This window comes from Thermobia domestica, chromosome 5, assembly GCF_964235325.1.
Source record: "Thermobia domestica chromosome 5, izTheDome1.hap1.1, whole genome shotgun sequence".
Lineage (NCBI taxonomy): Eukaryota > Metazoa > Arthropoda > Insecta > Zygentoma > Lepismatidae > Thermobia > Thermobia domestica.
This window is the reverse complement of record NC_137458.1, coordinates 19831347-19849660: the sequence shown is the minus strand read 5'-3', so window position 1 is coordinate 19849660 and position 18314 is coordinate 19831347. Positions and strand designations below refer to the sequence as shown.

At 35.9% G+C, this 18314-nt stretch overlaps 1 protein-coding gene across 1 annotated transcript in view; it reads right to left on the bottom strand.

Annotated features, from left to right (window-relative positions):
- RSG7 (Regulator of G-protein signaling 7) overlaps nt 1-18314 on the bottom strand; it is a 214040-nt gene extending 195726 nt beyond the window's left edge. The window contains exon 1 of the mRNA XM_081758294.1: nt 18098-18314. The gene's annotated coding sequence lies outside the window, so the exon portion shown is untranslated. The remainder of the gene's footprint in view (nt 1-18097) is intronic.

Sequence of the window (18314 nt, the reverse complement as noted above, 5' to 3'; positions counted from 1 at the left end):
AATTACAAGACCATGCCGGTGGTCCCTGCCAGGGCCGTGCCGTGGAAAATCAGCGCCCGGGGCGAGAGTATACGATGGCGCCCCCATATATATATTCCAAGCAATTTTCCCTATCTTTTTTCCTTTTTTTCCCGAATTTTCGCCCCCTTACTTCGGCGCCCGGGAACGTCGCCCCGCTCTACCCCCCATGGCACGGCCCTGGTCCCTGCTATTCTAAAAGCGAAATAAAGAAACACAATCTTAAAGTAGAAATTCAGATATAAACTTAAGAGTAATCTCCGTAAGTCTAGGCAGCAGGTATCAAGTATGATCGATGACAGAGACGCATGTAAAGAGATTTTACAAAAAATGTGGAGGAACATATATAAAATCAAATCAAATGTTTCATACACTCAATAGGTCGAATACATAACAAACCGTTATGTTTCAAATATCGAAAATATCAGATGAAACACAAAGTATGATATTGGAGTCTTCATATAGTTTTGACTTATAATGTTTCGGTAAAAATAAAACAAATCGAGATGTTTTAATGTTTATTTAATTGATTTAATAGTTAATTTTGATTACAGACAAGACGAGACCAACAGAAGACAAGATCAAGTTTATTAATGGTAGCATAGTAAAATACTAGAATTCTGATGCGAAATTTTATGACAAGTTAGTGAAGAAAACACAAACAAAAATTTTAGGAATGAGTCAAAAAATGCATCAAAAGATTCCAATCTTGGCCAGTGATTAGTTTTTGGATCAGGGGCCACAAAATGTTTGAACGGCCCCGAAATCGAGTTTTCGTGTTTTCCACGGAAAAGTACATCATACTGAGTTAAGTGATAGTTTGGGTTTGGCTAGACTACATGTAATTCTCAGATATATAAGATCTATAATAAAATGTTTGATTGAAATGTATTGGATTTTTTTTATTTAAAAAAAGCATAAACATTAACTATTGGAATCTATGATTTTACTATGAGAATTGCACTGTCTGCGGAAGACCTCCGCAATTCTCAGAACTTCTTGTTTTAATTTAAGAATAACGTGTATTAAACAAAGGTGTAACTAGCAAGGATGAGGTTAACAACTACTAGATTCTGAGCACCATCCTCTGTCGTTCCAAGTCAGAAGAGTCTCTGTGAATTTCTGTAGACCAACGTACCACAGGATCATTACCAAGAGAAAAAGACCTCTTGAACATGTCGGAGACAATTTATATACTCATCGTTTTTGGTTTTCCCTAATTTCCTCTTATTTTCCTATTTTATTTTGAGGCTTTCTCTTTTGTTTATACTTTCTGTTTTTCTGGCTTTCTAGGAAACGAGCTTAGCTATTTTTCTCTTTTGTAAGACAAAAATATGCATTTACAGAAAAAAAATATATAAAATTTGATATGCATAAGCTTAAATTATATTACAACAAATTTGTGTAGTAACTACCTGTCAAATACAATTTTTGTTGGGAGTCCAAGATTTTGGGGGGGAGAGTCAGGGGAGCGGGGGTAGCCGCTATGTCTGTAGTATTGAATGGGTATTATTCTACACCCAAAAAAATAATAAATAATTATAAAATATTTCCACTTATAGTTTCAGAAAAAAAAAGTGATTGAACTATATTGTTTTTATGAGAAAGAGTACAGATGAAGTGCAACATCAAATTTTCACGCTACATCAATCATTTTCCTACTAAATAAGTATAGTTTTATTTTTTTTTTTAAGTGTACAAATGTATGTTGAGTTAGGAAGTTTTGCGGGGGGTCCGGACCCATTTGACCAACCCGTGGTTGCACCCCTAGTGACGATAGTGCCTTTCATTTCTCGAGAGGGGGAGCGAAAAAAAAGAGCTCTTTTTTCGTATACCGAAATTAATAGTTCTATGTTACTTGACCTACATTATAATACATGTCTGGGGGAGAAGTAGAGGGGGACAGACGATACTAACGGGGGGGGCATCCGCCTCTTGCCCCCATTTAGCTCGTCACTTAGTTTTGTCAAAAGGGAGAATTCATAAAGAAGAAATGAAGCTAAAAAGATTACTCGAGTTGTCACAAAATGACTTGATGTAATGAACCCAGTAAAATAAAGCGTCAAATCACACTAAGTTGAAACTAATTTGCGAAATACGATACAGAAAAGACTTACAGGCTACAATCTCTCCTCAAATCGATCATTGTGCCAACTTTCATACCAACTTGACTTCTAATAGAATACCATATTATTTTCCGAATGGCAAATACACTTCGTATTGTAACTATTAAATGTGTATGGAAAAATAAGAATATCATTCTACCATTGGCTCGTTCCTTCCATGAAAGTTAGCACCACCGATATGGATTCCCTAATTAGCGGTGTCAGGGCAACCTTTAAAACTACCACTTTCTCCCATACAAGGGAAAAACCTTACACCAGTGGTTCTCAAAGTGGGGTCCACGAGACCTATCCAGGGGGTCCGTGACGCCTAAAAATTGAAATGTGCTGTAATAAAACGGAACTCACAGCTGTTATGCAAGTAGTATTTTTTCATTTACTAAAAAGAAGTCAATTAGAGATTATACCTACGTTTGTAAATTTTATATAGGACTACTTGAAGTGAGAGAAAGTCCTTAGAGCATTTTTTTCGAAAGCAGTTGTACATTAACTGCATAATGCCTCGGAATTTCATGGATTTCAGCTTCAAATGTTGGAAAGCTCGCACGATTATCACCAATTCCAGATTTTGTTTTTTAAAAAAGAAGAAGAAGAAGAAGAAGTAAATGTTAAGTAGTTGTTCCTATGCTTATAAACAACAAGCCTCCCCCCAATTATGGGATTTCTAAAAAAAAAAAAAAAAAAAGGAGAAACCCCTTTTAAAATACGTTCCTCGATCCGCCATTGCGAGTAATTTTTGACTCAAATTGCGTATGATTAATATAAAATTGTCTTGGAAGATAGATCGCAACAGAAAAATAAGAACATTGCTTTGATTCAATCAATTTGTGAATATATATATATATATATATATATATATATATATATATATATATATATATATATATATATATATATATATATATATATATATATATCAAAATGGCATACACACACAACATTGGTTTTTAATAGCTTTCTTTCCAGTAGAGGTACGGTAAGAGCAACTCTGCAACAATATTTTTTTTTAAAATTCTAATCAGTATATATATATTTTTTTTAGTACCATGGAACATTTCAGATGGCATTCTAAGGGGTCCGCACTTCACTTTCCAAATGAATAGGGGGTTCCCATTATCGGAAAGTTTGAGAACCACTGCCTTACACTATCGGTTTTCAAACTTCTGAGATCATAGATTTCTTTTTAACCCACAAAGCCAAAAAATCGAAGCTCACAATATACATTCTATTTCAGGACAAAATCTGAAATAGACAAACGTTAAGGGTTGTGTTGCTCAGTGAATCGAGACAAGAAATACCTTCCTAAATGCGAAGCGAGACGAGGCGGGAAGAGATATTCCTTGAGTCTCTTGCGCAATACTAGTTCACCTATGTCTTAGATCCCATAACACTGTTTTAGCATTACATGATACATAGTATAAAAACCATAGATTGATCAAAAAAATTATACGAACATAATGAATATTATTTATCAAAAGTTTAAAGATATACAAGTCATTACACAATAGTGTCTACTCCAATGATAAATATGGTTTAAATGTAAAGCCTGTGACAAACATCTTGTCATGTCAGCTAAACGAATAAAACGCAAGCTCTGACGCGACGTTGCCGAGTGGCTATGACTAAGCAGATGAAGTACAGCGCGATTAGGTGGCAGGGGTCAGACGTGGATGTGTACAAAATAAACGTGGCAATACCGCTGGCCTCTCATTTGCTAGCAGCATTTAAAGGGAACTTGCAGCGCCACCTTCAAATGCCAAGATATTTGTCATGCCGTTTAGTTATCTACATCCATCCTTCATTGACTTCCATGACACGGAAGGCTTCTAATAAATAACCTTTAGACAAAAGTAAGAAGAAAATCAAAGCATACATTTTGTACATAAATTTTCAAAACGACACGAGAGAGAAAAAGGTTTACGAATATCGGTAATCAAGACGAGACAAGATAAGACTGCAAACTCTACGAGACTTATTTATTTAAATGTTCCGTTCAGTTAAAGATTTAGGAGTAATTTTTTTATTCAAAATTGACCTTCTCTCATCACATCGATGCAATCTCTAACGCTGCATTCAGAAACCTCGGCTTTATCTATAGAATGGGTAAAGAGTTTAGAAAAGAGTTAACATTCATTAAACTATAATTTGTACGTAAAGTCCCGATTAGAATATGCATGCGTTATTTGGACACCGAATGTAAATAAATACTTACAAGCGATAGAAAACATACAATTTAAATTTCTAAAACTCCTTACGTACAAGAAAACAGCTTTCCATCCCAAACAGATTCACTAACAATAAATGATAACCAGAAAACATACTAGTCGTACTATATTTCGCTATTCAGATCGCACTTGTCGCTTCGAAAGTCAAAATTTGGAACTGTTCAACTCTCGATTGTCTCTCATTTTCAGCGCATAAAGCATACTCGAAAATCTTCGAATCTTCCAGACAAGTGATCATACAGAAGTTTTTTCTTTTCTTTCTTTTCAGAACATGCTCAAGTTCTGTTACTCAGGGGCGGACTAAGGCAAAATTTTCATCCGGGCAAAGTGACTTCTTGGCGCCCCCTCTAGTACTAGCCTATATTTTACATTTTATTACAGTGATTTTAATATTTTAAACCCATTTTTCAAAAAGAGAAATTAATACTCAAATACATGATATAGGTATATTTAGTACTTAAAAATATACATATGGTATCAATTACATTGTTATTATTATTATTATTATTATTATTATTATTATTATTATTATTATTATTAATGTACCGATATGTATAAATAAAAACAATATCGCACAGCATTTATTGAATACCATCAATGGTGACATGAGTACTACTATATTGTATATTATAGTTCCTTCGTGGCTAAGCGGTTAGCGTACGCGCCTTTGGCGTGGGAGATCCGGGTTCGATTCCCGGTGGGAGCTCATGTGGTTCGGATTCCACGTTAATCAGTAGGTCCACGTCTCATATAGCCTCGCTGCTGAACGGGACGATAAACCCAAAATCAGCTCAGCTCAGCTCAGCTATATTGTATATTGTCTTGTTATATCAATAACATCAGGAGCCATTCTATCGTATATCCGACTATGCAACAATCTATTCTAATAACGTGAAATACCAATAAATATATTTCATATAGATATGTTGAACGTGTTTTACGCACAGCAATATATATATATATATATATATATATATATATATATATATATATATATATATATATATATATATATATATATATATATATATATATATATATATATATATATATAAGATTCCTTTTTATATTGGTCCTAGTAGTTGAAGTCCATAGAATTCATAAAACGCATCTCATGAACCTGCACAAAAGCTGAACACTCTTACAAGACTAAAGCTTAATAACAGGTTTTATCTAGTATTAGAAATCCTCTAACGTTCGTAAGTTTGATAAATAAACTGTATCTAAGTCAATTTACGGAACTTTATGAGAAAACGTCCATATCTTTTTCTTCCATAAAAACAGTACATTAAAATATAGAATAATTTGCAGAAATTGTTTTCCTAATTTTGCAACCTTTAGCCTCAGACGTAGTAATTAATTGCATAACGAAACTTAAGAAAAACAAAATAAAAAGTTAAATTCCACTAATTACTAAAAATTAGCAAGAAATTAAACAATTTTAAATACCTTTGTTTTCAGCGCCTCATAACAATTATAGTATAACCTTTCGGGTTCTTTTGTCTGCAAAATATCTGACAATGACATCTATGTCAGTGTCTTGAAGAATGTCGCCTGGGAAAAGTTCACAAGGAACATGGCCCGCTATAAACATATCCAAGTCCCCCTCCACTCTTTTTCCTACATACCGTGACTCCATTTGTCGATTTCCATGGCGGAATGGAAAGAGATGTTATAATTGACTCTACTTTACAAAAATATAGGGGTATAAACTAATAGTCATTAGAAAACACTTATAAAATTTACTTTTTGAGGCTCGTTTTGGCGCCCCCTGACTGTAGCGCCCCGGGCAGTTGCCCGGCCTTTGGTTCGCCCCTGCTGCTACTTGCTACAAGATTAAGCGATGTACTTCGAGTAACCAACCATAACTGACGTTTTGCTTAATTTCGCCACTCTCCACAAGATCGCGCTGACGCTATAGTATGTTGGCATTATGAGCTTTGGCCCTTGAGACCTAATGTGGCCCTTAGGCTAAAAAGTTTGGAGACCTCCTATTTCATAGCGTTCATCGTTAAAACCAGAAGTGGTTTATTTTGTTCCACTTCCAGTTTGAGTTGAGTTGAGTTGAATTTGAGTTTAACGTCCCTTTCAGCAGCTATGCTATATGAGACGTGGACCTACTCATAAACGTGGAATCCGAACCACATGAGCTCCCGCCGGAAATCGAACCCGGGTCTTCCACCCAAAGGCGCGTATGCTAACCGCTTAGCCACGGAGGAGCTCACACTTCCAGTTTGAATACGGCGTTAAAAGAGTATATGGTATATATTGTTAGAATAGTAAATCAATTTCAAAAATACTCGCTATCTCCTTGATATTGAAACCGGAAGATGTAGTGGATTTCTACCATTTCCGGTTTTAGTAGAGAGTTAAAAATTGAGACAAAGTGTATTCATTTGATGCTTAATCAATTGCCGAAAAACACTTGTCTCTTTTCTATTACAGTTTTTACTCTTTACAGTATTGATCAACGTAAAAACCGGAAATGGTTGATTTCTATTACTTCCGGTTTGAATATCACCTTCGAAAACAAACTTTATTCCTAATTTTTGGTCCTCTATATTCTGACCAAATTTGGTGCTGATTCATCAAGTAAACCAATCTCTTTATAAGAAGTACTGATATGTGAAAGCGAGTTTATTCTTGGTGACAAATTTTATGTTCATGAAATAGATTTGAGTAGGAGAAACTAAATAAAATTTTGTTCCGAGCTTGGTCTTCCAGATATGGCGTGTTCAGTGCACAAGGGAATCAAATCCACTTAATGGTCATTTTGAACATATTTCATATTTAAGAGTCTTCATCCCGGCGAAATTAAAATACCGCTAATTTTACAGTAATTATGTGATATCTTCAAATAGATAAAAGATAATTGAAATTTGGAACAAGAGCGCCCTAGACAATATTATTTTGCGTGAGGTACCGTTATCACAAGTCACCTAGTGGCTTTCCGTTTTCAGCTGTTTAGAAACGCGAAAATAAATGCCGATTTTCAAAATGGCTCGAAATCGAAAGCAGATAAGTGACTCGTGATAACGGTTTCTCATGTAAAATAATATTGTCTAGGGCGCTCTTGTTCCACATTTCAATTATCTATTATCTACTTGAAGATATCACATAATTACTGCAAAATTAGCAGTATTTTAATTTCGACTGGATGAAGACTTAAGATCTCTATCCAAAAGTTCTTTTCATAGCTTAAAAGATTCATGTTCAGATATTGTAAATAATTTACAAAAATTGTAATAATAAGTTACAAAAGAGTATTTACTGCTCCATTTACTTGAGCATAGTATACGAACTTTATGCTTCTTTCTGACACAACTTAAACTTGATTCCCTTGTGCACTGAACACCCCATATACAGTGGCGGATTTATTCAGCAGTCACTTTGAATGACAAAAATAATTATTTGTATATTTTTGAGAAAGATCATAATAAGCATTGCCTTTTATTCTTTATTGGACACCTCTAGGATAACGTTAATAGTAGTGAGTTGTATACAGGGTGTTTCAAAACAATACTAACAAAGTTTGGGAGGTGATTCCTGACACAAAGGTAAGACAAAAAGTATAGACCAACCTGGATGCACAAATGCTTCTTTCGGAGTTATAGGCTGTCGAAAATATGAAAAATTAAACTTTAAAGGTCCATAGCTCTAAAACTATGGGACCTATCGTAGTCGAGTCAAGACTTCATTTAGGAACTAGTATGTGCCTTATCCAAATATCCATGTTTTTCAGAATCCTGCGGTACTTCCGCAACAATTTTGATAGAGGTAATTGGTGAATACTTCAAATTATATGCCCGTAGCCAAACTCTCTCTATAAAAGTTGTTGTGTGAGTACCTCAGGATTCTGAAACATGTATTTTTGGATAGCGCACATATTAGTTTCTAAGTGAAGTCTTGAGCCGACTACGGCAGGTCCTATAGTTTTGGAGCTATATATAGCCCTTTAAAGTTCATTTTTTCTTGTTTTCGGCAGCTTATAACTCTGAAAGGAAGCATTTGTGCACCCAGGTTGGTCCATACTTTTCGTCATATCTTGGTGTCGAGGAATCACCTCCCAAACGTTGTCGGTGTTGTTTTGAAACAACCTGTATTTATATTCAATAACTTGAGTGTTAATTACTTTTTTTTTTTTTTGCCATTTAAAGCACAACGTCTTGTGACTAATGTGTTTAGCTACTGTACGTGTAAATGCCTACAATTTACTAATTGCTAATTTGTACCGGTACTTCATGTCTAACTATAACTGGTGAAAGGAATTATTCATTTTTTAATTCCTTTTTCCTGTTAACGAAGTGCGTAACCAGATTTCAAATTTAAAATGACTTGCGTAAACTCATGAAACACGTACTATAATCTAGGTATGGGTTTCTCAACCTGGGGATCTCGAGATGGTTTCCTGGGGATCGCGAAGATAAGCAGACAAGATAGGTATAATTAGAATCTAATACTCGAAAATATTTTTAAATATTATTTTGAATTTTGTTCTGATAGGTAAACAAAAAATAGGTCTACGAAACATTTTCAACAGAGTTGTTTAAAAATCAGAGTTGTTTAAAAATCAATTTAAATAAAAGAGGTACGATATGAAATTATTGAGAACTGCATATTGAAATACCAGAAAAATAATACAAATGCAACAAATCCTGCATATTGAAATACAATTAAAATTGAAAGCTAAGGAGATGCCTGAGCATGGTGTGATTTCACTAGTGAGGTAAAGCCCGGTTCAATCTTCGTGATGCACGTTATCAAGTCATTTTCAACTGATAAGCGATTTGTTGTCTTTGTTTTAATGCTTACCATGGAAGAAAAACCACTCCGGCCAATGGTATTCATTTTGAAATAGTATAACGGATCGGATTCGATATTTGCAATATGAATGAACTGACCAAATTTAGTTTTAATCCATTCGCTTTTAGGGAAGTTACTGTATCTATTAGACGAAGAAATGGATAGAAATAGATGGATACCGTGAGATCTCCGAAAGAAATATATTAAAAATCTCACACAAGCTTATTACAAACAAGAAATTATAAGGGGGTCGCTTGCAAGAGGATGTGATAAAATTGGTGTCCTGATAGGAATAAGGTTGAGAACCACTGCTCTAGGCTCTCACTGGGTCCCCAAGTTTTTACCTTTTAGATCCGCCACTGTCAATATATTGACAAAAGCACCATTGACAATGGTGCAAAGTGACCATAGGGTATATAATAGTTTATACAGGAATCTAATCCTCTAAAAGCTTCCAACCATCATAAAAATAAATAAATAAATAAATAAATAAATAAAACTATATACTATCGTAGAAGAAATTCACCATTACTCTCTACGATAAAATCTGAGACAAGTGATATCGCAAAAGAATTCTAAACCTTTCGCGAGGCCTGCCTCTCCGGAAAAAAACACTTTGAGAAACGATGCCTTTAAGAGAAATGTGTCATTATATCGTTCAAGCTCTGCTGCTCCTTCAATGGTAGAGGAAACAATTGTACGATTTTCTTATCAGAAGATTGTGAAACGGCGCATGAGTTGATCAAAAGGAAACACAATATTGAATTTCGCAATAACTTACTGGCTCGGCCTACATATGAACGCGAGAAGTTCAAAACTTTCGCTTTCATATAAATATATGGGTCGTGTAGTGTACTAACAGAAGTGTATATATATATATATATATATATATATATATATATATATATATATACAGGGTGCGGCACGTAAAACCGGCCGTAAAGTGAACACATATACTGAACTTCAGTCCCCTTAAAACACGTCTACAACTTCTCTCACTCGCATGAACCTGTTGACTCAATCTCCTGGTTGACTTTCGAGGACTTCTTGTCATTATCTCCACCATCTGCATCTTTAATTCAGGTGTGCAGACAGATGGTCGTCTGTTCCTGGGAGCATTTTGAACCGATCCTGTACGCCGCCATTTTTCAATCAATTCCTGAATGGTGCTTTTTGCTGGCACAGAACGTCCTGGAAATTTCTCCCGAAACAAATTCTTTGTTTTCACAAAAGATCCAGTGAGAATGAACCCTTCAACAATGGTAACACGCTCGGGTATCGAATACGGCATTATCACACACTGACACTCACCCGGCTTAACACAACGAGGCCTTTTTCTCAACTGGTTTCGACAAGCTTCACTGGCTGCGGCTGCACGTGACTGCTGCAGGTCACGTAAGTCAACCCGACCTCGACACGCCATCTCTTGGTAGGAAGGTAGATTATTTAAGTGTTGCCAAAAACACAATATGGGTACCAGAATATTACGACGGGCCGGTTTTACGTGTCGCATCCTGTATATATATATATATATATATATATATATATATATATATATATATCAGGCGCACACCTAGAAATTTTTGTTGGGGGGGGGGCAAAATTTTTTGGGGGATAGGTCCAATACTATAAAGCACTACGTCTATGTGGTGTTAAATGGGTATTATTCTGCACCCAAAAACTAACGTAATTGTTGTACTTACACCTATATTTTTACTCCAAAAAAAAAAGTGATAGAAATAGATTGTTTTTATAAAAGAAGGAATACATATGAAGTGTAAGATCAAATTTTCATGCTACATCAATCATTTCCTTGTTAAACAAGATAGTTTTATTGAGAATGTGTTTACAAATGTATCGTGAGTTAGGAAGTTTTGAGGAGTCCGAACCCCCGCGGGTACGCCCCTGATATATATATATATTAGAGGCTCGGATCCAAGGGGGGCTATAGCACCCCCTCCCCTTGACGCTCAGGTATACACTGGATAAGATGGGCTTCAATCCCGCTTTACACAGGATAACACCGGAACTTTCACTCTTTTAGCACATGACTATCCAAGTATTTGATTATCATACGTAAAAATAACAAGAATTTTAGGAATGATCAAAAAAAATGGATCAAAAGATTGCGATCTTGGCCAAGAATTAGTTCTTGGATCAGGGGCCACAAAGTTTTTGAACGGTCCCAAAATCAAGTTTTCGTATTTTCTACGGAATAAGCACGTCATACTGAGTTAATTGATAGTTTGGGTTTGGTTACACTATATGTAGATCTCCAGATATAAGGCGTACAAGAAAATTTTTCCCTGAAATATATTGGATCTTTTGATCCAAAAAAGGTAATTCTTTCTTATATAATGACATCATACGGATGATTTTTCTGAATATATAAAGGAAAATAAAAATAAAAAAAACATCCAGTGAGAGGAAATTCTCCTTATCCCCCTGAATATACTACCTGTTTTCTAAATATATATCAAAGATCAGAGTTCTATCATTGTTTTCTATGACTATAAGAGTGTGCCCATAGAAGGGTTTTAGGAAGCAGTTTGCATCCACAAAATTATTTGGGAGCACGTAATTTTTCATGAAAATGGTGCGAGCGAACTGGAAAAGGACACATTTGTGGTGAAGAGTGGTGAATTTGCAATAGAATTATAATTTTTGGGGTGAGAAATGATAAAAATTAGGGATTTGCGCCCAATTCATTGAGAAGAGGAGGATTCCTGTATGATTGGCTAAACTACGCTAATGGAAGAGTAGAAATACAGGGTGTCCGAGAAGTCCTTCCCTGATTACAGAAATTGATAACTCAGGCTAGAAATAAGATAGAAATATGAAACTGGTGTTGAATTGTTTACAAACTATAAAAGTTTTGGTCACATCAGTACACTTCCACATGAGCACCCTTGGTAGCACGTAGCACATCTAGGCGAAATTCAATTTCCATCCACACATTAGCCAACATCACTGGAGGGATCGATGCAACGACTGTGGTTATTCGTTGCTGCAGGGTTTCAAGATCTGGTACAAGTGTTCGGTAGACCTCATCTTTGACATAACCCCATAAAAAGAAGTCTAATGGGGTTATGTCAGGAGAGCGTGGAGGCCAAGCTGTTGGTCCATCACGACCAATCCATCGCCCAGGAAATGTCCTATCGAGATAGGCACGGACGTCCAAACCCCAATGACCAAATGTCCAACAGAACAAACCTAACACAGACAAAAACTTTTATAGTTTGTAAACAATTCAACACCAGTTTCATATTTCTATCTTATTTCTAGCCTGAGTTATCAATTTCTGTAATCAGGGAAGGACTTCTCGGACACCCTGTATTACTTCATTTATAAAAGAAGTTTTAGTCTTTTGGATAAAACGATAATCTGCATGAAACAATTACGATATACCAACAAGAATTTTAGAAATGATCCAAAAATAGATCAAAAGATCGCGATCTTGGCCAATAATTAGATGTTGGGTCAGGAGTCACAAAATTTTTTAACGGCCTCTAAATCAAGTTTCCGATATATTTTACGGAATAAGCACATCATACTGAGTTAAGTGGTAGTTTTACTTTGGCTACAGTGTATGTAGTTATCGAGATATAAGGTGTACAAGAAAATTAGTAACTGAATGAAAAACATTGATTTTTTTGGATCAGGGACCACAAAAATTTTGGATGGCCCCTAAATCGAGTTTTCGTATTTTTTACGGAATAACCACATCATACTGAGTTAAATGGTAGTTTTGGTTTGGATACATTATATGCAGTTCTCCAGATATAAGACGTACAAGAAAACGTTTAGTTGAATAAGTTATATTGGATTTTTTGGATCAGGGGTCACAACAATTTTGAATGGTACCTAAATCGAGATTTCGTATTTTTTTACGGAATAAGCACATCATACTGAGTTAAGTGGTATGTTTAGTTTGGCTACAGCGTATGTAGTTCCCCAGATATAAATCTTACAAGAAAATTTATAATTTAATGAAAAACATTGATTTATTTGGATCAGGGCCCACAAAAATTTTGAATGGTCCCTAAAACGAGTTTTCGTGTTTATTTTTTTACGGAATAAGCACATCATACTGAGTTCAGTGGTAGTTTTGGTTTGGCTACATTACAGTATATGTAGTTCTCCAGATATAAGGCCTACAATAAAATTTCTGCCTGAAATATATTCGATCTTTTGATCAAAAAAAAAAAAAAAAAAAAAAGTGTCATCCGTTTATAAACACTTTCGTCCAGACATTTTTTTTTTTGGGGGGGGGTCCAAAATCAAAATGTGAAAAAGCTGCACTGGGACACTTTCCTATAAATGATTGTAAACTTAATAAGAGTGACATAAAATTGCAGCTTAATTTATTTTATGTCCAGGGAGCAAAGCCTTCTCCCTAGAACTGCAATTAGAAGAAATACTGTTAATACTGTTACAACTAAAAATGTGTTAAATATCATTTTCATTTGAGTTTCCATCATGTTTCCTATGAGTCACGAGTTGTTGCTGTCTCATTTCCAGAAGATGTCATGGAAATGGTCTCGTCTCGTATGTTGTCATGAGAAATCCTGTCTCGTCTCATCTCGTGGGCATCAACCCTAATTTTTCCAATACAATTCCGGACGTCTATTTCATGTCCATGGATATTTGGTACGAAAAATAAATGCCTATTTCCATGGGTATCCAACTACGGATATCTTGTACGTTTCATGTTGGATGTCCAATGGCTGTCTATTGATCATGATCATCCTTGTATTGTGTGGGATTTTAATTCGTTTGATACATTATTTGATTCGTAGGTGTTTCTGGGTAACATAAATTTATTTTGTTTTCCAAATTACGAAAATAACAACTAAAAGATTATTAAGCATCAATAAATGGAAGGAAACATATTCATCTATATACAGAAAAATGCATCATTTATACACTGCAAAAAATAATCAGTGTTCGGACATATTTTAGGAAGGGAACCGGTCAAAACCCCCACAGCAAAAACCCCCAAATGAAATGACGTGAAATGACGATCATTTCAGAGTGTGGGGGATTTGTCCGATTTTGTGGGGTTTTTGTCCATTTGTGTGGCAGTTGTGACAATTTCTGCATGTGGGAGTTTTGATCATTTGTGTGGGAGTTTTGTCCATTTATGTGGGGATTATGACCGTTGCTATGTGTGGTTGTTTTGTCCATTTGTGTGGGAGTTATGACCGATTGTGTGGGCGTTTTGACATTTCTTGAGTGTGGGGGGTTTTGGCTGTGGGGTTTTTGACCGTTCGTGCGTTTGGGAGATTTGTCCATTTGTGTGGGGGTTATGACCGATCGTGTGGGAGTTTTGACATTTCTTGAGTGGGGGTTTTGGCTGTGGGGGTTTTGACCGTTCGTGCGTTTGGGAGATTTGTCCATTTGTGTGGGGGTTATGACCGTTTGTGTGGGCGTTTTGACATTTCTTGAGTGTGGGGGTTTTGGCTGTGGGGGTTTTGACCTAGACCCTTTAGGAATACCTTTCTGTCATTGTTGAACATGTCTAAAAAATGTCCTGAAGTGTTCTATCAGCGAACGAAAGATGTCTAGAATGTATCCTAATAGTAGATAATAGGAACTGTAGTAGGAGTGTTCAAAATGTCTAAAATCCCCCCTAGTATTGGTTAATAGGAACTGATCTAGGAGTGTTCAAAATGTCTAGAATGTTCCCTAGCACTGATTAATAGAAACTGTCCTAGGAGTGTTTAAAATGTCTAAAATCCTCTCTAGCATTGGTTAACAAGAACTGATCTAGGAGTGTTCAAAATGTTTAAAATCCTCTCTAGCATTAGTTAATAGGAACTAACCTAGGAATGTTCAAAATGTCTAGAATGCTCTCTAGCAGTGATTAATAGGAGCTGCCCTAGGAGTGTTCAAAATGTCTAAAATCCTTTCTAGCATTGTTTAATAGGAACTAACCTAGGAATGTTCAAAATGTCTAAAATGCTCTCTAGCAGTGATTAATAGGAGCTGCCCTAGGAGTGTTCAAAATGTCTAAAATCCTCTCTAGCATTGTTTAATAGGAACTAACCTAGGAATGTTCAAAATGTCTAGAATGCTCTCTAGCAGTGATTAATAGGAACTGTCCTAGGAATGTTCAAAATGTCTAGAATGTTCCCTAGCAGTGATTAATAGGAACTGTCTTAGGAATGTTCAAAATGTCTAGAATGCTCCCTAGCAGTGATTAATAAGAACTGCCCTAGGAGTGTTCAAAATGTCTAAATTCCTATCTAGCATTGGTTAATAGGAACTAACCTAGGAGTGTTCAAAATGTCTAGAATGCTCCCTAGCAGTGATTAATAGGAACTGACCTAGGAATGTTCAAAATGTCTAGAATGCTCCCTAGCAGTGATTAATAGGAACTGTCCTAGGAGTGTTCAAAATGTCTAAAATCCTCTCTAGCATTGGTTAATAGGAACTGACCTAGCAGTGTTCAAAGTGTCTAAATTCCTATCTAGCATTGGTTAATAGGAACTGACCTAGGAATGTTCAAAATGTCTAGAATGCTCCCTAGCATGAGCGCCCGAAGGGGAGAGCAAGGTGGGGCCTGGGTCCCCCTGGCTCACAAAAATGTATACGTAATATAGTAACCATGGAAATGAGTCTCCCCCTAGAAAATTTTCTTCGGGCATCCTTGCTCCCTAGCAGTGGTAAATAAGAACTGCCCTAGGAGTGTTCAAAATGACTAGAATCATCCCTAGCAGTGGTTAATAGGAAGTGTTCAAAATGTACCTAAACTTCTGATGTGTCCGATGAGTATACGAAAAGAAATAATTTGTAAATGTGTAGATAGTAATGTATAAAGCTTGCTAACACTGCTTAAAAGTCGTTTCTATGCCTGTATACTAATTGGAAACATCTCAAGTTCAAATATACCTAGGTATTTGGAACTCTCTCTTTAGAGTAGTTCCTTTTCTTTCTGATAGAACATCTCAGGACAGTTTTCTGCATTTTATCAATAACCAACGAAGTCATTTAAAAAAAAAGAAAGAAAAAGAAAAAAAGAAAAAAGAAAAGAAAAAGAAAAAAAAGAAAGAAAAAGAAAAAAAGAAAAAAGTCCAATGATTTATTTCTACAGTGTAGAGTACACCTGTAAATCAACTGTTTTGCACTCTTAAATTTTTCTTCCGGCAATAACTTTGGGATGATTAGACCAATTTTAACAGGATTTTAATTTCTTTTCAAACTCGTGATAACAGTAATTAAATTGTTCTAAGAATCCCAAAGATATCGAGAGAAGAATATGTTGAAATCATATAAGCACTTTTGGTGTAACAGAAGTGTCATTTAGGGGGGAACAACCAGTAATTGCATACCTTCAGTTTGACACATACTATTATACTAATGTACTAATGAAAAATGTGGTTTACTTACAGTATATTAATGGAGAATCTACCCTCACTCTCAACATAAAAAAAAAGTTAAATGACGCTACTGGGCGGCAACTGTTTATAACCACACTGAAGCTTGATTTTACATATCTCCTTATCATTATGTTCTCCTGTATGGCTAACTCTTGAAGTACGTGCATTTGGTGCGCGTGATCCCGGGTTCTGTTCCCGGTGGAGAAATTATTTTCGGTTATTAGACCAGCATTTTAAGACAGTTGAAGATTGAAGTAGGAAAATAGTTGAATTAACGAGTTATGAATTTTGTTCTCTAGAAAGTCAGAAATAGAAGCGATGTTAATACAATGTGTTGGTTTCACATCATCATTCTGCTAAAAAGCCATGTGGCCGGCCATAGTTTTTTTTTTAATTTATTGTTTTATTACATAGTATTATGATCTTGGGGCTTTTTTGTTACAATATATTAGGCCACGGTGTCTCAATGGTAGTGTTCATCTCTGGTGCATGGGGTCCCTGGTTCGGTCCCAGCTCGCTCCAAGTGAACTTTGTGGTGAACAAACACCGTGCGCATGGGTTTTCTCGGGTCTTTCCTGTTTCCTTCCACTTTCTTCATTCCACCATTTCATTCATTTCTCGTCATCACAGTCTCCTTTAGCCTACCCGGCATAATCGTGGGACGTAAAACTCAGTTTTTTCTTTTACAATATAGTTAATAAAGACATTTCTCGTTCATGTCTGTCTGTGTCCCGTAAGTAATTCATTCTTTTGAGTACTATTATTTCAGGATAAAAAAAAATTGCTTTCAGTAAAATAGTTGTTTGATAATTTTTTATGCAACAAAAGGGTGTGGACTTCCAGTATTTTCCTCATCGTTAAAATATGTTCCCTTTTGAGCGTTGTTGGTTTCATTTTACAATTTGTAGTCATATTTTTTTTTCTTTTCATAAGTAAATAACATAAAGCTCAAGATTTCTTATATGACTGTACATAAAAATTTAATTTGTTGCATTCAAAGGAGAATTTGTTTTCTTGTATAAGAGACAAAGAGTGAATTTTTAAAAAAATTTTTACACAACAATTATTCGATGAAGCATTTTATAGTGTTCTCCTCCCCCTGGACCACGTGAAACTTTGGTCCAACCCAGCTTCCCTCGCTCTCTCTTTCGCTTCCTTTCTTCATCTGAAAAAGTGTGCAGAGAAGGGATCGATAGCAGTGGCCCGCGACAGGGCAAGAGGGAAGGGGGTGATCACGGGCAGCGGGGTGTGCAGAAAACCAAGTGACGTCACTCACGGCTGATTTCCCGCCAACCCCTAAGCTGTCGGCAGCTCCTCACAAACCGAAACACATCACTTGAGAAGCACAGGATATATAGCATTTGTATTGCAAGACTTCTAAATTTTTTTGTGTTTCCCTTTCTTCGACACTTAAGATTTTATAAGCTGACCAAGCAGAAACCAAACACACAACTTCATGCATCGAAAACCGACATAATTTTATGGATCACATAACTTTAAAAATAAAATAATAATAATAATATTTTAGGGAATCGCTTCCACATACCTGGATTCGATGAGTAGATCCCTCCTTTTAAAAAAAAGTATTTTTGTTTATTTTTATGCCCTGTCCGCTTCACGACCTCATTTTGTGTGCACGGTGTAACTTCGACATGTTGGCTAATAAAGAACGTTTTCACACTGCGAACCGACGATGCTCCGCATTAGCTCCGTTCAGCTAGCTCTCGGCGCGGTCTCAACACCCAAGCAACGAACGGAAGGCG